Raw genomic sequence first — 23,378 nt, forward strand, 5'->3', positions numbered from 1 at the left:
ACTTAATCCCTGCTTGATAATTATCATTTCATGTCTTATTCTAACTATGTATGAAGTTATACGACATACAGGCTAGCTGGATCAGAGAATTTAGACTGGGTTTGCTGTTCTTTTGTATGAATTGTCACTTTCATTTTCTGCTTCTCGAAAGTGACAAACTTCAGATAAATGCAGATTTAGTTTTCCTACTCTAAACTCTCTAAGCCATCATTTTGAAATTAAATTACACAGCTTATGCCTAAAACATAAGGGCCAGATTCGATCTTCAAATACACCACCTACTCTCTAACAACAGAATTTGGCCCTAAAAACCCATTACCCAAATATTGTCATTAAACTAAAGAGCTAATTACTTTGGATTCAGACAGAATGAACAAAATCATAGGCCAATCACAGCTGGTAGTAATAATGGTAAGACTAACCGTATCTTCCTCTGGAGATTTAAAGAACAAAGATGTATTAACACTAATGTAGCCAAACATATAACATTATCTTCCAAACGGAGCAAACTATGACAGTTAGAAGATTCTTGAAAACACACTGGAATTATGTGATACAAGAGATAAAGAGTATTCTAAGGAATTAATGTCATAATTCAAAATTATCAGTGTTTAATGAGGACGGAAGCTTGGGAAATTTACTGCAATTATCCACAAATGAAAATTTATATCTAAAAATCATTTTGATCTCACTGGAAATACTATTCTCATATTCAAATCAGTTTAATACTACAAGATGCAAAAGCCTTGCATTAAAGGCTATTTTCCCCCCATTTTTAAAAGTTTTATTGAAGTCTAGTTGATTTACAGTGTTGTGATCATTTCTGCTGCACAACCACAAAGTGATTCAGTTATACACACACACACACACATCCATTCTTTTTCAGATTCTTTTCCCATATAGATTATCACAGAATATTGGGTAGAGTTCCCTGTGCTATACAGCAGGTGCCCGTTGGTCAACCATTTAAGGCTATTTAAAATAATTGTTAGAAGGACTACCTTATAGATCTATGAAAGTGAACTTCCCAGATAATTGACTATTTTCTCAGCCCTTAAAAATATGTTAAAATTTCAATAATAGCAGATACTTTTTAAAAAATTTTATAAAACTTGAGAAGCAGTAAAAATTAGCCATAATTTCATCAACTGGTCATAACCGTTAATAATATTTTGATGTAGATCATTTCAATTTTATTCCTACGCATCCTAGAGTTTAAAATTTTTTTAAATTTATTTTTAAAAATTTTATTGGAGTATAGTTGACTTACAAGGTTGTATTAGTTTCCGGTACATCTGTAGCTTTTTAAAATAAGAATGGACATTACAACATGGTTTGTAACTTTGCTGTTTTCATTTACAATATATTATAAGCATTTCACCACATCAATAATTATACTTTCACTATGTAAATGTTAATAACTTCCTGCTTCTTATACTGAACATAATAAACACATTTTCATCTTTTTGGCTGTCTCACAAATATCATTATTACACTATTTCATAATAATACTAATACTCCCCAGAGGTTCTTACATATTTAAATCTCCTTTCTTTTATAGTGAATGGTCCCAGATGGCTCTACTCTTCTAAAGCTCTATCTTGCTTTTAGCTATTTTTCCCTCTCAAAATCAGATTTCCATATACAGCTAACCCAGAATGAAATAAACCTAAATTTGCTATCTTCATTTGAGATTACTGACATGGTAGATTATCTACTGACAGCTAAAATAATTCATAATTTCAAATGTAATTACATTTGTAAGTACTCAGGTATTTCCTTCACTTCTTCAAACTTCATCTTGGAGGAATATTTTTTCCTACCTTTCTTACCCAAGAAATCATTATTGCAAAACACTTGGCTAGTTTCTCCTTGTTAATAAGTCATGCCTGACCCAACTGATGATTACTGCTCTTTGTATGAAGCTTTTTTTACAGCCAAGTTGGGAAGAGAAAAGAATGCAATGATATGGGAGGGGACCAGACTAGAAGATCTCAATGGTTCATTTCTGCTCTGAAGCTTTATACTTGTATAAAGTTTCTGAAATTTATTCTCTCATCGTATATTTTACTTCATGAGCATAGGTGCTCTCTCACCATGGTTCCCTAAAATTACATTGTAAGTTTCCTTTAGGGAGCCATAATTTAAGATAAATACAGCAATGATAATGAACATGACTCACTTGAGCCACAACTTAAGAAAAATATGCCAATGATAATGAGCGTGACTCACTTGAGGACCCAATTCCATTCTTACTCCACCTGCTCCTCTGCAAAGGAAAAAAAAAAAAAAAGAAAGAAAGAAAGAGAGAGAGAAAGGAAGAAAGGAAGAAAGAATAGAAGAGTAGTTTCTATATTTTTCTGAAATTGATGTATAATAGAAGATCTGCACTAAAAGCTTTATGAAATTTTCTTTGGGGACTCTATTGAACCCTAAACTTGTATACTACATATTTAAGGATTTTACCATTTTGTGTACTGTAACTTCTAGGTTTTTATCATCAGATATCGCAATCTTACTACTGAGAACAGTTCTGACAACAAATGCATGTGAAAATCCATTATTATGGTTAATCCACTTATGTAAATTTTTAATTTTGATTACTTGAAAAAAAGTGCTGCTTTATCTTATGCATTTGACTCTATTCATTTTCTTTGTGTAATACTGAGAGCTAAAATGTGTAGATAATTTGCACTATAGGGGCATACTTTTTTTGATTGAAGGTTCATCTTTGCCTTTTGATATTTTATGGGCAAGAAAGTCTATACAATATGAACAATTGCACACAAAGACTGCTAGAGAAGAAAACACCTATAACCCCAATGATGTTGATTAAAAACTTCACTCTTCACTGTAAAAATAATATCATATTGAACTTTAAAAAAAAAATCATCACAATTTAAAATCTGAGTATGTCCCTCTCCAGCATATCTTTTACTGGAATTAATAAAGCAACCTTTGATAGACTTAAAATCACAAATAATAAAGATGCTAAATGAGATAAAGGAAAGAGAAATAAAGTGATATGCAATAAACTTACATGTACCCTGTTAATATATCATGATTTTGAAGGTTTAATCTGCGAAAAGAAGAGTAGCTAAAAGTGTATTAAGCAGATCTGTTCTTTTGAAATCTTAGGTTGAGTTTTCAAAATGAGGAAACATAAGAAAAAAGGGAAAATCCTCAAAAATATAGAAATGCTTAGCCAACTCTTATAGTAATTCATTATTTTCATCTTCTAGATATTTCTTAGGATTATACCCAATAACCATAAACATCTGAATAAATTAAAACATTTCATGGAACAGGGAAACAACTAAAGAGAGCAATGATGGAACTTCACTCTAATAGAGAGAGACAGCTAGGGATTAGCTCATCATACTGAACTTTAAAAACGAATATGAAAAAGGATTAATAATTCAATTGGAGGGTCAAAAAAGGAGCAGTGATTATTTAAAAAATATGCCTTCCTTACTTATTCTTGTGACTGAAGGAAACAAACAATATAAAACTGCTTTAAATACTATTTGAAAAGTAGAAGTATATTATTTTGAATGCCAACTTCTGGTGTTTCTCAAAGCTCCAGCACCCACCTTCATCAGGATCATTTAGGGGTGAGTAGCTGTAAAAATCCAGATTCCTGGACCATATCCCAGACCTACTGAATCTAACTCTCTGTGAAAGAGGCCCAGGAATCAATATTTTAAGAACCTACCTCTCCCCTCCATGCAATTCTTACACATACTAAAATTGGAGGACCACTGTCTGTCGCACTTTCTTCTGTGAAACTGATTATCAGATATCAAGACAACCACTGTACCTCATTTGTATTTATATTTGCATGAAGTATAACAACTTTTAGACTTTGTATTTTATTTCCCTTTCCTCTGTGGCAGAACTGCACACAGCTGGCTATTTTCCTTATATTCTATAGCTGCTTTTACTTCTGTATATTTTATTAAAATATATGAAATGTGCACTTTTGAGGTAATTCAGAGTTACACAAGAATGTGACTTCCAAAATTCTCTTACCTTCAAATCCTTATGCTTATTCAGAGAGTTCTGAACACACAGGATGGAGATTTTCCAGGATATATAGTGTGGCTTCTCTGTTTAATTTCCAAGTGTTTCAAGGCTGGCCAAGGAGACTCCTGAGGTGGACACCAGAAATGCCATTGAGAAGGGAAGACATCGCGCTGTAGCCTCTGGGTATCTGATTACCTCTGGACAGAAGAGAAAAACAAGTAGTCGGTCACCTGAAATTCATAGAGAATCTGCTATGGAGAAGGTTATTTTCAGTAAACTAGCAGTGTTACTAAATTTAAACTTGGCCTGGGTTTGCTGCTCCCTGATTTAGCACAGTTGTCATTTAAAATTTCATGTCGTTGTGAAGTCAGAATTGCATGATGCTGCTGCCTGCAGAGGCTTCTGGCTGAATTCATATTGCTTTAATTGACTATTTTTTCTAAACATTGCATCAAGTGGTATAATTACTAACTTCGTTTCTGATATGCAGATGCTACATTTTGGGGCTGAATTTCTTCCTAAGTCAAGGTGGATGAGGTCTCTTGAAAATATATCCTTAAATGAGACCCTATCACTCTTAATAAAAGACAAAATGTGATACTTTTACTAAATCCCTGTGGAATTATCTGGTACTTTTGCTATATTTTCTTTCACATGGGTAATACCTGCCAAGATAATTATACATAAATAAAAATAATATCCTTTGCAATCAATATGCATTGCCTACTCAGGGAAACCAAAAAATTTTAACTTCTTTGATGAGTTAAGCAGGTGTTAGTAGTGGCTACTGGAAAAAAACATCCATTTTTAAAAGTCATATTCTCCTAAAGGGTAGAGGAAGCAATATACACAGATAAAGACAAAGTCAAGTACAAAGTAAGAATATACATGTAAGCACAGAGTATACTATAAAATGGTTTTCATGAAGACCCAATGGTTTGGCCACCCAAAAACCATTTCCAACTTTTTTCTTCCTGGCTATGTCTCATAATAGACAATAGTCACAAATGTTTACTCTCCCAGTCAACCTTTCTGGTAAGAGAGGTTATGTGACCCCTTTCTGGCTCATAAAATATAAGAAGTGCACTGGGTATGAAATCTAGGCAGAAATTTGCTTTACTGATGAACAGAAAGATTCCTGTCCCTCTTCTCTTTCCCATACAATTGCTTGCCTTGAATGAGTCTATGATACTTGGAGGTAGAGCAGTCACCTTTTTACCACGATGTAAAACACAGTGGAAGTCCAGAGAAACACAGTATCAGCCCTGTTACTGCAGCAGCTGAACCACCACTACTAATGGCTTCCTTTGGAATTGCACTTGCTTAAGCCATTGGGTTTTCTGTTGCTTGCTAATCAAACGATTGCCGGTTGACAAAATGCTCAAAAAACACTTGTTAAACAGTAAGTGTCACTGCTGTGATTGTAGAGATCTCCATCTTTATACATTGCAAAGTAACCTTCAAGTTTTCATTCTGTAGAATCAAGGACAGCTTTCATTCTGACAGGTTGGAACTTGCCTTCTTTCGAATCCTAGGAAAGTTGAGTAGTGTAGGGGATGATGGATCACAGGTGGTGGTAACTCATTAGAGCAAAATGAAATGAAATGAAAAGTCTAGCTCAGAGCTAAGTTTGGAAGAAAAATCCAGTATTACAGTAGTTAAAAGAAAGAATCTCATTTTTGCCTCAGCACCAAAGCTATCACATCAGTGAAAACCTTAGTGGAAGCATTTGAAGTTCCACTGTAAAGTTCATTCTTATTATCTTGCTCAGTCCTGTGGATTCTTCATCTTAAATATTGTTCACATCTATTACTTCATTACTATCTTCCCTTCATCAATGTTGCTTACTCAGTCACAGTCTGGGTTTCACTGTCTTTTTCCTAGATCTCTTTAACAGTTCTCTTTTTCTTGTTTTTTAAACATTGCTGTATGTATCATAGTTGCCCTGAGACTTAATTTCTTGAACTATTTCATTGGATCCCTCTCCTGCTCAAAATACAAGAACTCTGTTTGGTCTACTGGATTAAGAACCAAGTCCTTCACTTGGTATTTAAGACTCCTTATAACTACTTCTAGATTTCCTGTCCCCCTTCCCCGGTACTCTGGGTAATTTGGTGGGAGGATCTGTTTTTGCTTCAGGGATGTACCCTGACTAATTTAAATAATCTGTGTATTTCAATATTTACCTATGTTAGAGATCACCATACAACCTCAATAGGTCAATGATCTCCATTCTGGGCTTTTCGTTGCTCTGCTATGTTAAAAAAAAAAAAAAAAAGGTGTTTTTCTTGCTGGATGTGAACTTATAAACATGTAGTGTCTGGAACTATTGGCAACCACTTTGGGATTATCAGAGGAGAGCCTGTCAGAACTTAAGTCAACACCAAGGAAATAGCTGGAGAATAGAACAAGATGATCTAAGTTCTGAGCTTGTTTCACCCCCAGACAGAGCCTTGCCTGCAGGTAGCATACCCTGAACTCTTCAGTTTTGTGTGAATTTATAATTACCTTTTTTTTTTTTGGATTAAGCCAGTGGGGTTGGTATCTCTATTGCTCACAACAAAAATATCTGCAATCTACCTATTTACATTTTTATTGTGTTCCTGCCATTTCATTCCTGTCTACCTTGCCCTCTCTTCTTATCTATGTTCTACCTCTTTTCATAATCCAGCCCTCTTCCTCATGAAATGTTTCCAGACTCATCTCATTCATAGTGAGAAAATGCTAATCTAAACCACTTTATTTTCTACTGTATATATTAATAAGAAAGCTCATAAAGTATATGATGCTATCATTTGCTGATGAATCTCAAGTTTTATCTTTAGCTTAACATTTTCTTCTCTTATTTCCAGATTTTTTATTTCTAACTATATAGTTGTCATCTCAACTTAAATGTCTTGAAGGCTCCTCAACTTGAATTTTTCCATAACTTGACTCACAAAAACTTTCCTCTCAAATACATCTTTCTTCCAGTGTCCCTATTTTTGTAAACAGCATCATCAGCCATCATTAGACATGCCAAAAAGTAAAGTCTTAAAAAAGGAATCACAGTAGATTTAATCCTTCTTTTCCCCCTTAGCCCCTAGTATCTGATTAGCAAATCTTTTTGATTGTATTTGTTGAAATAAGGTTCAAATCTACACATTTTGTCCCCTTTCTCTATCTTCTTCTTTCCTTTTCTCCTCCACTATAATCACTACGACTACTCCCATCACCACCAGCACTAAGACCTCGTCTATTGCCTAGAACACTGCATGTTTTTTTTTTCCTGCCTCTAATCTCACATTTTGTTTCCCTCCACTATATTCTACTCATGGCATTTAGAGTGATCTTTTAAAAATACACAACTGATCATATCAATTCCTTGTTTAAAAGCCTTCAATGCCTTCCTATTGTTCTTAGGATAAAGAACAAGGTCTTGTATCACCCAATCCCTATGTCTCTATCCTCATCTCCCTGGAGGAAAGTGACAATTTTTGTTTTTAAATATCCTCATTTTAAAAATACCCAGCATTTAGCAGAGTACTTGGCACATAGTAAACACGCAACAAATATTTGTTGAATGAACGATTTCTTTGCAATAACTCTTGAACCATGAACCACGTTGTGCTTTTATTTTTTCCTATATATTATATTTTCTGATTCCTGTAAGCACACTGAAGGCAAAGAAAGGTCCTATTTCTTTGTACAATGTAGCAGAATGTTATTTAGGTTTTAGGGGTTCAGAAGGTATTCAATTTTGTTGATGTTGATATTTCTGCTCTGATTCTTCTGCTCTGATTCCTTTTTAAAAGGATAAGATTAAAAATGAACAAAGAGGAATTCTCATCATGCTCAGCAGTTAACGAATCCGACTAGGAACCATGAGGTTCAGCGTTCGATCCCTGGCCTCGCTCAGTGGGTTAAGGATCCAGCGTTGCAGTAAGCTGTGGTATGGGTCGCAGATGCGGCTCGGATCCCGCGTTGCTGTGGCTCTGGTGTAGGCCGGAGGATACAGCTCTGATTAGACCCCTAGCCTGGGAACCTCCATATGCCTCGGGTGCGGCCCTAGAAAAGACAAAAAGACCAAAAAAAAAAAAAGGAAAAGAAAATGAAGAGAACTATACTATTATTCTGTCAAAAAATGTAAGTAAAAATGGGAAACTTGTTTCTGATCATAATTCTACAGTATTTGCACAGATTAATTATAAAGGAGCTGTTCTTCAGTATGCCACGGAACACCTTCAGATAAGCCCTTTGCAGATGTACATATGATGTTTGCTATTTTCACTTCAAATATTTCTCTTTAGAAATCTTTCATCTTTGAAAAGTATAAGCCAAAATTCAGAATTTTAAATAATGAACAACTGAAGTCTTTTTGAGCAGAGATTAATTATTTTGGAACATAGTGATCCCAAGTACCAATTAATTCCTAGTTACTGGATATTTACCTGAAGAGAGCAAAGAGAACTGTAGAGATCCCAAGGTAGGGATGAAATTTAGCCCATGCTATATATTGCTATTACCCTAAATAAGAGATTTCATAGGGTAACCTAAAATAGAAACATGCACCAGGAGTCTGAAGGTAATGAAGCAGTGAAGCTTAAGTGTTTTAAACAGGTGACACAGGGGGCATGTTTCTCGAAGGCTTCTGACTGTATTGGTTGTGGCCAGGTAATGTTTTCTAACTTGAAGACTTGTAGACGGAATTAGCATTGAAGGGATCCAGAGGAGGAGAGTCCAAAAAATTTAAGAATAGGCATATTCTGTGCCTGAATAAAATTCTTGAGCAAGCTTAACCTCCCATTTCTTAAATACTAGCTCAAGTTTGCCTAAGGCATATTTGCACAAGCAGTAATTGCCTTTGGGCTTCTGTAGACTTGTTGTTCTCATAAATATCTTCTAGTATTCTTAGGGTATTGAATCTGTTTGGGAGTTTGTAAAATTAAAAAAAAAAAAAGGAAGGGCAAAACAAATTTTTAAAGGAACCCTCCTGCACAAAATGCATTTTGAGAATGACTACCTACAAATAATTGTCCTAAAAATCAGAGCGCAAGTATTTTATACTTTTCCCCCAAGGTATTAAAAGTGATTTTAGGATACTAGTGATTCCTGATTTAACATTCAACTGCTTTTCAAGCAAAATAAGAAATTCCAACAGGGTATAGTCAATTCTTTTCTCCTGTAACTTAAATTTCGAGGGATAGGCTGAAGTGGTCCTGTTTATTCTGCTTATTTTCATGTAAATAAAAAAATGAGCTTAACTGCCTGATGAAAGGATTTTGTGCTCTGCCTCTTTATATATGCTTCTTTCTATATAAGGGAAAAATTATTTCAGGTGTATGATATTTCACTTGTTAAACTTTTCTTTTGTTGTTGTTAATTTCTGAATCCTTCAGCAAGATTGGGTTTGTCCTCCTTTTCCATGAAAACTGACATATATTCTAAAATGCTGTACAAACCTTTTGTATTTCTTTAAAAATTGATTCCTTTAAGAATATGAGACTGCCAGCTGATGTCATAGCCATTCTATAATGCAAGCAGTGAAGTTTAAAAAAAAAAAAACAAAACCAAAAACATGGATTAGAGATGTTTCTGAGTGCTAAAAAAAAGATTACAGGTTTGCCTATTTGTGTACAATTTATGTACTTTCCCTTCAATATTGCATAGAAATACAAGAAGTTTTAGTTCTCTACCTCTGGCTCAAAGATATAGAGTACCCTTTAACAGCTCCTATTAATAAAAAGTAAAGTTCTTACTTATAATTTTGAAAACTTCTAGGGGAACAAGAAAAATAATACTGTATGATGAGAATGAAATAAGTAACAGCTACACATGAGACCTCCATGATTATCCCTAGATGATGGACCTTCTGTGATTATCCCAATAAAAGAGTGGCTGAGAGTTTGGGAACTCCCAATAGTCCATTAAGGAGACCTGGAAATAATGTCATTATAAGGAGAAAGGACTTGGAAGTAACTAGAGAAGCTAAAATTGTATCATAACAAGGAGGGGATGGCTAGAGAGAGCAGTAACTCAACTTCTGTTTTTTCTTTATAAGAGGATCCATCTCCCACAAAATCCTTACACAGAACCCTAGAGTTCCGTGGAATATGGATTGACTGCCACTAGTTTTGAGAATGCAAAAGAGAAAATCCAGGGATCAGACATTGCCAGCATGGACCACGAACTTATGTCCTTCTGGAAACTGGAGAAGTCCCATCTTCAGAAGATTCCTTACACTCCCCTTTGGTCTGAATGGCACATCTTTTACAACCATGTTTGTGATCAGCTCCCTTTTGGACAGACTAGTGGAATGTTTCCCCACTCAGGAGCGGACCACCTAGTTCAGGTACTTCAGTCCCTTGAGAGTCTGATCAGAATGAGATAGCCTCCTTGAGTCCAGTTCTCAGGCTGGTACTGTGGAGGCTCATACTGCGAGCAGTGGTGAATTCCATCAGGGCAGTATGGGGCTCATTATGGATTCCATCTACCTGCTCCTTGTGATACACTTATCTGCTCTACTCTTCAGTTCTGTGACGGGCATTTCTTCAGGCTTTTAATAAAAACAATCATTAAAGCATCTGCTACTTATGATTTTCTCTATCCTTGGCACCATGGAGATAATTAGTACAAATCATACATAATTCACATAAGGTAACACACATTTGCAGACACAGAAACTCAATTCAACTAGTAATTAGGTATATAAGTCCTTAGGGGAGACTTGTAATGGGTTGAAAAAACTGTGAATATATATAGCTCTACTCATAAATCATAGAACATACTCGGGAGGTTTTTATTTCAATGTTTCTTGACTATCAACTATTGGATTTTTAAAATTTTTTTAATTTTTTTTTGCTTTTTTTGCTTTTTAGGGCCACAGGTGCGGCATATGGAAGTTCCAGGCTAGTGGTGGAATCAGAGCTGCAGCTGCAGGCTTATGCTATAGCCACAAGAACAAGGGATCCAAGACATGTCTGCGACTTACACCATAGCTCAGGGCAACGCTAGATCCTTAACCCACTGAGTGAGGCCAGGGATGGAACCTGCATCCTCACAGATACTAGTAGGGTTCATTTCCACTGAGCCACAATGGGAACTCCCAACTATCAACTACTTTAAACTGCATTTTGTTTATTTGATTAATAAGAGTTGAGAGCAGGAACTATGCTTTCAATATTCCTCTGCCCATCAAGATGTCTGCCTTACAGTGCATGTTTAATATGTGATGCTGATCACTACTTACAAAATTTTGCATGAGTACAAAAGAGAAAAATGTTTCTAGCCTTTATCTACTATCGTTTTCATTTATTTCTGGCACTGGCAAGATAGAAAATTTGCATTACTTCTGAGCACAGGCATGATGCATTTCGATATGCTTTTCCATCTCTGCACAGGATAAAATATATGCCATATGACAACTGGTACTGCAATTTTATGCTGAATTGGAATATTTTAGACTTTGATGAGTTCAACAGATATACACACACAGAAAAGATAGATGTCAAAAGAACAGGCACATGTTTCGCTATCTCTACCTTCAACACCGCTAACTATGGGCCTGTGTTATCAGTTCTCTTTTCTCAGACTGTTTCTCAGGAAGTGAGTTACACACACTTTATATGATGACTTTAAAAATGGGTCTACATATGCTAAATGGATTGAAGATGTCTTTTTGACTTAGATAAAATGAAAGTTACAAATATGATTCAAAAACTCTTCACAAAAATCAAAGACAAACTTATTTTGGGTAGAAGGCAGGGAGGCTAACTACTGAGAAATGTAGGAAATTCATGTGTTAATTTATATAACTTCACAGCATGGTGGTGTATTTTCCTTAAGTCTGTCTGACAGAAAAATTTCAGAGGCATGATTCTTCCAGCTAATCTTATCAAAGGAAAGTTCAAATGTGTCAAAACTAACAGAGGTTCTTAATGCCACATCATTATGGAAATTGTTCTGAACTGGCGCTGAGTAATGGAGTTGCTAATGCAGGTTCTAACAGGGCCATCATTTTTTCCAGGGTTTTTTTTATTTTGCATATCCATATGAAAAGAATGGGATGAGTTCCCTTGTGGTGCAGCAGGTTAAGGATCCTGTGTTGTTACTGCAGCAGCTTTGGTCACTGACATGGAATGGGTTTGATTCCTGACCTGGGAACTTTGGCATGCCATGCTTAAGAAAAAAAAAAAAAAGAATTGGACTAAACCATAGGTTTGAAAAACCTTGGTTGTACTTTAGAATATACCTATGTTTAGAAAAATACCCATCCCCAAGCCCAATCCTCAAAGATGCTTATTCAGCTGGTTTGGGGAAGAGGGAGCCTCAGAAGTTCCCCAGGTGAGTGTAATATGCAGCCTGAACTGGAAATCACTGACTGTGGGTCCTCTAAACATCTTGATTGCCTAAGATATATGATCCTGGAACTTCTGGGAAAAGTTCCTTTCTTTCTCTCTCTCTTTCTCTCTCACACATACAGCCAAAGTTTGCTCATTAATCTGGACCTCCCGTTTCTAGTCCAATGGCAGTTTTCCACACCAGTGAGGTCTCATTTTTCAACTAACAAATGAAAACTGTGCTATCCTGCATGCAAATCAGATAAAGCATTAATTAACAGGGAAGGTAGGTAGAAGGAAGAGAAGCAGAGAAACAAAATATAAGCACTGTGAGAATACAAGCTTTCTAAGAGCAACAGTGTATCTGCTCATCAACGTTTAATCAAGTATTGCTTGGTGCTTATTTACATATAAGCTTTTAACAATTCCTCTGCTTGAAGCATATCATGGCAACTAGAAAAAAATAATCTTGATAGTGGAGACAAGATTCACTGCTACAGAAATGTTGAGGGTTGGTCTAATTAAGGAGACAAACCTATTTCAATAAAGAAGATGCTTGATGATTATTTAATGAATGAGTGAAATTCTCCCATGTTCTAGATGCAGACCTTATGTTTATCTGATGATTGGAAAATCTCTTTCCTAGGAAAATTGTAATGGTTTTTGCTTTGCTAAAGGAAGATCCTGAGTGTCTCTGACCCTACTCTTAAAACTAAGATGGATTTCCTTGGGAGAGAGGAACATAGCATTAAGTAATAAGTATATTAGGGTTAGACCTTCATCTCCATTTTTTTGTACTTCTCTGTTCAGGCCACAGTTAAGAGGCTGGAATCATGGTTTAAAACAAGGAGTTGAAGACTCTGGTCCTATTTTTAGGCCTGGTCCCTCTTTCTGTAGGTGGTGGAAATCTTTGAGACATGGCAGCAGGGACAGGTGCAAATGGTCATTTCTGAAGGGCTGCCCAGTTCTTAGATCCTCCTTTGTGTTTGAAGGGGTTTGATTTCAAGAAACAGGTAAATCCATAGCCACTAAAATTTCTTTAATTAGATAAAATTCATACAGTTGTTCATCCAATAAATATTTATGGTGGGCCATCTTTGTTCTAAGCCATGGGGATATAAAGATTCCTAGATGATTATCAAGCACACAACTTACTATTGACTTCAACTTAAACTGTTTTAAGTCAATTCACACACATGAACCCTTTATTCTCCATTCCACTAGCAATTCTTTTCATTCTTTTTTTTTTCTTTTTATGGCCACACCTGCAGTATATGGAAGTTTCAGGGCTGGGGGTCAGACTGGAGCCACAGCTGGGGCCTACACCACAGCCACAGCAACACTGGATCTGAGACATGTCTGTGACCTATGCTGCAGCTTTAGGCAACATCTGGATCCTTAACCCACTGAGTGAGGCCAGGGATTGAACCCATATCCTCATAGAGACAACACTGGAGCCTTAACCTGCTGAGCCACAGTGGGGAACTTCTCATTCTTTACTAAGTGACTTTAAAAGCTGTTTAGTGGACTCTCCTCCTTTTCAGAGGACCTAGTTGCTTGAGTTAATGATGATGTTCCTGATGCCAACCCTCTTGTTCTTTCACTTTAATCAAAGCCCCTGCATCCCTGGGGGAGGGGAAGCTTTTGATCTCATGATGTCCTGCCTAGCAAAAATGTCTTATTCATAAAGCACTAATTTGTCATTAATTTACTATTGCTTGACTCTTTTCAGTTTACTTTTAATCCCCATCTGAAAATATCAATGAAAGGAAATGCCCCCAAATATTTCAATGTTAGAAGCAAGAATATCAAATGTGTGTATGTGTGTTGGGGGAGGGGGAACAGGAAACAGATGCGGAAGTCCCCTGGTGCTGAAAAATTCTATTTGAAATGACTGAGATGATCCTTTGTCACTAAACACAAGGCCCATGTTGCTGTTTTGATTTAAACCCTTCATGAAAAACTGGAGTAGATGTACAAATATACTTTTTGTAATTTAATGTGTAAAAGCCCACCATGGAATCTGGACTCTCTTCTGTGTGTAATTACAGTCATTTTCTAAAGTGTCTTGGATGAAAACACAGGGTCATAGTTGCTGTATTCAGTAATATCTTGTAAAAACATCATCTCAGAGCTTAAAATCCAGTATGCTGTTCTCTATATGGTGAATACCTTAATACCTACACTCTTTGCTTTGTGGAGGTGGGTACTAATCACTCCAGTTATCACAGTCAAAGGTGCTCTGGGTTCCCTGAGAGTTATTCCACGTGCCAACATTAGGACCTGCTATGCTGCCAGAGGCACAAGGAAGCATGAGGGTATTTGCCCAAAGTGGTTTTGATATCACTGGGTTACACAATCGAACCAATGAATTACCATTAGAAAGACATGCAATAAGCAGAAGAAGATTTAAAAAGAGAAAAGAAATCACAGGGTGATTTATAGTTTTTAAAAGAAAACTTTTTCAGTTCTTTAAGCCATGCCTATATATTTAAAGTAACATCAGGGCTTTTTTTTTTTTTTTAATACAATGAAGAAAATATCTTATCTCCCTATTCTTGTCAAGACCCTTTATCTGCAATTTCAATTGATAATAATTGCTTTCTAAAAACTACCCTTTTTGATAAATCTTGCTTGGACAGTTTGGTGTAGAGACATCAAAAAAAAAAACTTTCTTTAAGGCAGTCACAAGCTTAATCTGGTCAAGAATAGATAAACACTATTAATGTTTCCTTTTTTTCCCCCTCATTTTCTCCACTCTCTGCCTCTGCTATTTCTTACACTACTTCTGAAGCAATATTCTCCCTCTTATCTACTATTTTATGCATTCTCTCTACAGCCGCCTACAGTTCTTTAAATTTTTTTTTTTTAAAGCAGATAAACACCGAGAAAGCCAACTTTACCATTCAACTTTTCCATTATGAAGGATCCTGGGGTCTTATTAGGTAAAGCTATAATATGAAAATTTATCCACATGGTAATAAGATCTCAGGTAATATCCCTTTACTGTATGGATTTTGAAAAAAAAAAAAACACCCACATCTTTGTTGTCAGACTTTGGGGTGCAATGCTGGCTGTCCATAAGTGATTTTGAAAAGGCCTATGTTGAAATGTCTCCAACTAAACTATGTGAGAGAGATTGTATGGGATGCATAAGAGAGAACTATTAGAGTAAGAAGAGTTGGTGCACAGAGGCATGACGAGATCTCAGAAATTTGAACATAGTAATAGTCTCCACCCAATGTCAGTTAAAATATGAGCTTCTGAGAGTTCCCATCTTGCTCAGCAGTAACAAACCTGACCAGTATACATGAGGATTGGGGTTTGATCCCTGGCCTCGCTCAGTGGATTAAGGATCCGGCATTGCCATGAGCTGTGGTGAAGGTTGCAAACCTGGCTCAGATCTCACATTGCTGTGGTTGTGGCACAGGCTGGCAGCTGCAGCTCCAATTTGACCCCTAGCCTGGGAATTTCCATATGCCACAGGTGTGGACATAAAAAGGAAAAAAAAAATACGAGCTTCTCAGAAAGATGCATAATGACAACACTATTTAAATTAAATCTCCTTTCTCTTGAGATTGTAAGATCCATGAGGCAGGTGTCTTGCATCCTCAGCACCAAGTTCAATGCATAGTTTGTAACTTCACTGTCTAATACAGTGGCTACTAGTCACTTGTGGCTTTTAAGCACTTGAAATGTGACTAGTTCAAATTGAGATGGGTTGTAAGAAAAAAATACACACTAGATTTTGAAGAGTTAGTGCCCCCAAAATAAGAACATAAAATATCTCTTTAATAACTTTAATACAGATTACATGTCAAAAATGATACTATTTTGGATACATTCCATAAGTAAAATATATTATTAAAAATTTTGTTTATTTTTACTTTTTAAAAATGTGGCTACTAGAAAATTTAAAATTCCATAGGTGACTCACATATTTTTATTAAGCAGCACTTGTCTCAAGAATTCAGCATAGGAGTTCCCTTCATGGCTCAGTGATTAATGAAACCGACTAGGAACCAAGAGGTTGAGGGTTCAATCCATGGCCTCGCTCAGTGGGTTAAGGAGCCGGCGTTGCTGTGGGCTGGCAGCTACAGCTCCGATTAGACCCCTAGCCTGGGAAACGCAGGAGCAGCCCAGGAAATGGCAAAAAGACAAAAAGACAAAAAAAAAAAAGAATTCAGCATAATGTGTGAAATAAGTGAATGAATGAATGAAGAAGTGGAAGGTGCCTGCATCTAGAGCTGATACTATCAGAAGGAACCATATCTAACTTGTAATAGAATGATACTCAAGAATAATATGTCAACAACTATAATAGACTTTGTCAACATCTCCAACTCTTATACCTTTTCCAGCATCCACGCCCATTGCCATGTGCTTTTGTAGTCTGTCCCTATAAGAAAGGGTGATCTCTTTCTCTACTCCTTTTCTGTGGGTTTGTTCATGGGACATTTCAGTCAATGAAACATTAGAGAGCAAGACTTGACCAAAGGACCGAACAATGCTTTCACCATTGAGTTTGCGCTCCAGTGCTGCTGCTACTGTCACAAGAACTCGGTCAGGCAGGAGGAGATGGAAAACATGCAGAAAAGAACTAAGCTGCCCCAGTGGAGCCCAGTCTGATCCCCAGCTGATCCAGTCATGTGAGCAAACAGCTGATATCATTCTATATCCAGCTCTGCAAAGCCTAGATCAGCCAACTCCAAATGACCTTCAGACCCATGAGCTAGTTACATGCTGCTAAGCATCTGTGCTTGTTTGTTATCCAGCCGATTTCAAGGTACCTAACTGTCAATTTTCAATGTGACAATTCACACTGGGAACCTCATGGTTACACTTGAAAATCACCCTCTCTCTAACCTTTTAGATAAAATATATTTTTTTGCTATGATGATATGAATGAGAACTAGGGAAGATATTCTAGCAAGAACTGGACAAATTCATCCTAGAAGTATAATTCATTGATGACGGTGGAGAGTTTTAAGGCAAGCATCAGCCAGGACACTAAAACTTAAAAGAAATGGAAGAGCATTTATTTTTCCAAGCAAATGCTGGACTTGTTATAAAGATCCTTCTTATGAATGTCCCTAGGTTTTTGTTGTTGCTTGGGAGAAGCTGTTGATAAATGAGTACTCCCAGTTTTGCCTTTTTTTTTTTTTTTTTAAGGTATGCACCCACAGCATATTTCCCAAGTTAGGGGTCGAATCAGAGCTATAGCTGCTGGCCACAGCCACAGCAACATAAGATCCAAGCTGCATCTTCAATCTACACTACAGCTCACAGTGACACCAGATCCTTAACCCACTGAGCAAGGCCAGGTATCGAACTTATATCCTCATGGATGCTAGTCAGTTTCACTTCTGCTGAGCCACGACAGGAACACCCCCGTTTTGTCTTATCCCCTCTTGATGAGGATGGCATTGGCTTTGTCCATTCATCCCCTGCTCTGCCTTCAACATGCTCCTGGGTGGGTTTTCCTCCTGCCTCATGCGGTCTTTAGGCTTTTGAGCTGCTGAATAAGAATGTTGAGGTTGAGAGAGAACTGGAATTGTGAGTAGACAAGTAAAAGGGTAAGACTGGGGGAGAGTGTCCTTTTTTTAAAAAAGACAGACAAGCTCTAGAAGATCAAGGACGGCAGAGTCTTTTGGGAAAGAGTTTTAAATGAGAGAACTCAGAGAAAGGGAGGGTGTGAAGGACCATGGAGAGAAAAGGAAAGATTTTAACAAACACTCCTGCAGATTTGATTGATTCGATTCTCTTCACATGATTTAAAAAATTTGGTTAGAATGGCTTAATTAATTACTTAATTTTAAAAAATATTGTCACCTCTCTGAGACTGGCTTCTGTGGGTCACAGCTTCTGCCAGTGATGATTTTGTACAAAAGTTTAATATGAAATGAAGTCATAATGTAATGGAAAGAGAAGAATGCAAAGGATCTACGGTGATATTCACTTCCCAAATCACTTACTAGCTTCATATCTGGACAGTTACTAAGCCATCCCAAGGCTCATTTACTTGATTTATACCATGGAGAAAACGATATATATCATAGGTTGTTCTCAGGCTTACATAAGACAGTGAACATCAAAATGTCTAGCACATTGCTTAGACATTTATAAACATCAGTTGAAATGTGGGGGCATAATTTTTTTTATAAAAATTCAAAGATTGGTTAATAGTCACTGTAAAAGTTGAATTTTATAACCCCAAGCTATGCTACAAAGTTAGCAGCAACAGCAGACTGCTTAAGCAGTTGCTAATTGTCAAAAAGCTGTTTTCTTTATGAGTCACTCTCGAAAAGGTGCAAGAAACTATGCTCCTTACCAGCCATAACTGATAAGGAGCTTCTCAAGGTGGCATGAATTCAAATGCTGGGAAGCTCAACAAAGGCAGTGACCACTTATGGAGGCTTTTCAAATTAAATCTTTGAAAGAGCACCTTATATGTCATCCCATGACTATCCTAAATTACTCTCAGAGAATAAAGCAGGTGTATACCCATGACCAAAACAATGTCACATATTTTCAATAGTGAAATTTGTACTACTGCATGGGAATTAATTGTGGATGGAGAGAATTCTAGTTTTACCTAGCAGTACAACCAGCAAATCACAAGGTGGAATCTAGGTTTTAGATACTGTTCTATAGAGCTGTAGAGAAAAGAGCTCTATAGAGCTGTAGAGAAAAGGCATCAGCAATCTATACAATCGAAATACAGAATACAACATTGCTAGCTGAGGCTACATAGGCAGCAACTTGCCCAGGGTTGCAAAGAATGAACATAAGGATAAAATTAGATTAAGAAGATAAATATGCTTTTCTGGAGATTGGAAGATATTGAAAAAGCATCATGTCTCTGACTTTATAAAAAGAAGGTGCAGAGAGATTGGGAAGTAATATGCGACCGAACCCATAGCTTCGAGACAGGGATGAATTAGAAAAACCCACCTGGTTCTTCTCACGTCCATATGAATAATACTTAACATGTATTACCTGGCACGTCAGGATCTCTGTGAATAATACTCTCTTGGTACCCAGCCAGTCTGCTAGCATAGATTGTTACCTTGGAGCTCCACAGTGAGAGAAATAGATGACATTGGGGCAACTGAGCAGATGTGGTTTGGTGAGCTGATGTGGGGACAGTCACAAGCTGCGAGGACAGATACAGTTCTGCAAGGACACCAAAGCACAATTTCAAGGTACACTGTGGAGAGCAGCGGACTGCTGGGAAGCAAGAGCTCCTGATAGATTGCTCTGACACACAGCCATCAGGGAGAGTGGCCTTGTTTCTGGGGCAAAATATCAAGCAAACTCGGTGCAAAGAGCAGACTCTCTGAATCCTAAGCTCTGTCCACAGCAGTAGAAGCCACAGAAAAACAAGACAGTCACTGTGCCTACACAGGTACATTTATACCTGTGTACATTATAGTTGGGAAAGAAGAGCCGCATGTGTGTGATGTCCAAATCCGGTGAGTGACACTAGAGCCAAAGCAAGAAAATACCATGTGCTTTTTACTCATATAAAGGTAAAAGTTTTGGGGAAGGGCCCAGGAAAGATGTTTCAGTCAAGACTCATGACTTCCTAAAAGCTGTGCTTAAATGATGGCCTGGCTTGCATCTTCAGGCTTTGTCTGCAGGCAAACAGAAAAAGGATTTTTACAAACTGACCTGGCTTGAGAATCCTCAGTTAGCTATACCCAGAGTACAGCCATCTGCAGACATAATGCTTGATCCACGTGCTGTACTATATTCTCTGTTAAGAAAACGTCTTAATCTGACTTTGTGTCCCGCATTCAATTCTTTCCAGGATGACTGGCAGAGGGAAACATGTCACACAGCAATGTTCCATAAACTGAATCACCAAGTGCGGAATGACTGAAAACTTGAAGGCATGGCTGAGCCACATGAGTTTTGAATTTGTCAGTTATCATCTCTGCTTAAGTCACAGCATTTTTGTGAGGATCAAATGCAATAATAGATAACAGATGGGATCTGTAAACCTTCGGGCACTACACATACATACTGCAAGCCTCCAAGTATAATCAAGAGAATTCAACCACAGTATTCCAAGCAGATCTACCACAAGTGGCTCGTGCACTCATCTTAGCTTTAGTAGACAATCATATAGTTTGTTTGCTAGCCTCTTAAGCTAAGGCACGTAAAACGCTTTAATGATAGCTTAGGCAGCATTTTCATAGTAGTGCATCTATGAGGAGAAAAAAAAGGAACAAACTCTCATCCTCTTGTTGTCTTAATAGTCCTCAGAAAGCCATCTTCCCACTCAAAATCAAGTTTTATACTGGCTAGTTAGTTTGAATGTTACACAGCTTCTGAATGTAAGGCTGGGCACTGTTTACCGGTTTGTAGCTACTGAAAAGAACACAGGTTGTGTTCCGCTCTACTTGTGTAACAGAAGCACCTTCAAAGAGAAAGAATTTCTCTTTTTAGCCTGTTATTGTATTTACAGGGACAGCTCAAAAACAAAACACAACGAAACCAACAACAATTCGAATTAAAAGAGTAAACTTGAATCTTCTACCACAACCTGGTTTAATGTATTGTAGTAGCAGGAATAAGAACAATAAGAGCAGATTTAAGAAAAATCTCCAACTTTTTTTTTTTAATCAGAGTTCTTAACTAAAATAAAGTCATTTTCATCCATTTCTCCCTTAATTTTTGCTTCTTGGCCTCCATCCTGAAATTGGCAATTCACTCAACTGTGAAGTCCCTGTCTCACCTTCCCAAGTCCCTGTCTGTGATTAACCCTTTATTGCTCTGAGTCTTATTGCAACACAGGGGTTCTTCAGCTTTCCTGAATTTAACACAAGGGACGCAAGGAGAGTGTTCTGTAATTCTACAGTGGTGTCAATTTGAATCGGGGGTGCCAGCCACTCAGGCAATGAGAGTTACTCTAAAGGCCACAGATAAATTACTCTGTTTTCTACTTCCTCCTTAGTGGTGAAAACAAGAATACTGTGTATCTTCATGATAAATGAGAGGGATAAACTAAGAAGGAGAGATATGCTTAAGAAAAGTAGAAAATAAACTTAAGGTCTGAGTCTACCTGGAGAAGCAAGAGTGACTGACAGAAATTAATTTTGAACAAAGCACTGGGGCTTGTATAGTTTGCAATCCATAAATTTGGCGATTCCAAGATATCAAGACACTTTTCATAAAGAAGTTACTGTCTCATGTTTAAAAGTTTGATAGTTAAAAACAAATTTCAGAAACTCTTTGGGGTTAAGCATTTTGTCTTCTGGACATTACTCAGTTTTCCCAGTGCCCTTGAAAATTCCTCTATCTCATATTTACATTTCTATCCTTTATTTAATATCTGTATTTTTCTACTCTGTATACTGTCCAGCTTTGTCTAGGTGAGCATAAATAACTTTGAACAGAGATAGAAACTTTAATTTTTATTATTTTTTTAATCATAAAGAAAAAGTCAACAGAAAAATTATATTACTAACTGAATTTAAAAGCTTAAACTTGTTTTATTAATAAAAAATAACATATGAAATATGCATTATGGACTCCACCAAGCGTATATTCATATACCTTGATGGTGATCCTTTTTGGAACTACAGTTGAAAATGAAAGGGTGGAAACAAATCCGACTAGGAATAATGAGGTTGCAGGCTCGATCCCTGGGCTTGCTAGTAGGTTAAGGATCTGATGTTGCTGTGGCTGTGGCGTAGGCCAGCAGCTATAGCTCCGATTGGACCCCTAGCCTGGGAAGCCTGGGAAACTCCATATGCTGCAGGTGCAGCCCTAAAAAGCAGAAAAAGAAAATGAAAGGACAATATTATAAAGGTTGCTGTAAAAACTATGCATCTCAATACAAGAAGCAAGCACTTATAAGTTTGCTACAGAAAAAGGTATGTTAGCTTTTTAAGAGTAACCCAGCAAATAATTTAGATGTTTACCAGATAGTCTGAGAAAAGAATACATTACTTTATGGTTGAAGGTTCAACCAATCATCAAAGATTTACTGTATGTCTGCTAAGAGCCAGGCAGTGAGTTGGGTTGTAGGGATAAAATAACGAGGCAAACCAGACAAGGTCTCTTCCTTCATGAAGTTAACATCCAATGACTAATGATTCTGACAATTTAACTGTTTTCAAAAAAGAGGCAAATTTTTAGGAAAATAAAAATTGCAATAATTGAAATAAAAGTTAATAAGACAGCCTTCACTTTCCATGGTTTCAATATGTATGAGTTTCAGTACTGTGCAAGGCAAAGATTGCCTGTAAAATATCATCAGCTGTTTCAGTCCCAAGTCAGAATTTTCAGGCTGAAGGTCTTGTTTATTCAATCATGTGTCTACCGTGATTTGTTTTTTAATGATATTTTTGTGGATATGCTATGTCAGAAGGACATCTGTGATACTTTTGATGGTTCCTGCCAGTAACAGGGCTACCAAGCTTTTCAGACTCTGGTCAAGAATAGCCCATATAATCAATGAAGTACATTAAATCATTTTCTTGTGATTTCCTTTCCTTTCTCCCTTCTTAATAAATGTGTGAATACCAAAGAAGTCCATTCTAGATGTTCACTGCTTTGCGTCTACACTTTTTTATTAATATTATTTTAGCACATACATGCTAATCAATAATGAACCTCTTAGGCCCAGGGGAACTTTTTACGTGTTTTTCTTCTTCTACCAACGATCTATTACTTGCACTTTTATTGTATCAAGAAATGTCTTTTGGAGTTCCCGTCATGGCTCAGTGGTTTAACGAATCTGACTAGGAACCGTGAGGTTGCAGGTTCAATCCCTGGCCTAGCTCAGTGGGTTGAGGATTCGGCATTGCCAAGAGTTGTGATGTAGGTCGCAGACATGGCTCAGACCTCGAGTTGCTGTGGCTGTGGTGTAGGCTGGCAGCAACAGCTCTGATTAGACCCCTAGTCTGAGAACCTCCATGTGCCACGGGTGAAGCCCTAGAAAAGACAGGGAAAAAAAAAAAAAAAGAAATGTCTTTTACTTTATTCCATCATGCAAAGTTACAAGAAATAGTTGGAGTGACA

The 23,378-nt window shown here is 37.0% G+C and overlaps 1 protein-coding gene across 1 annotated transcript in view; it reads right to left on the minus strand.

The window, feature by feature from the left end:
- Window positions 1-23,378, minus strand: part of HS3ST5 (heparan sulfate-glucosamine 3-sulfotransferase 5) — a 289,009-nt gene that overhangs the window by 176,818 nt on the left and 88,813 nt on the right. The window contains exon 2 of the mRNA XM_047763014.1: window positions 4,033-4,223. The gene's annotated coding sequence lies outside the window, so the exon portion shown is untranslated. The remainder of the gene's footprint in view (window positions 1-4,032; window positions 4,224-23,378) is intronic.

The sequence above is a fragment of the Phacochoerus africanus genome, chromosome 2 (genome assembly GCF_016906955.1).
Source record: "Phacochoerus africanus isolate WHEZ1 chromosome 2, ROS_Pafr_v1, whole genome shotgun sequence".
NCBI lineage: Eukaryota > Metazoa > Chordata > Mammalia > Artiodactyla > Suidae > Phacochoerus > Phacochoerus africanus.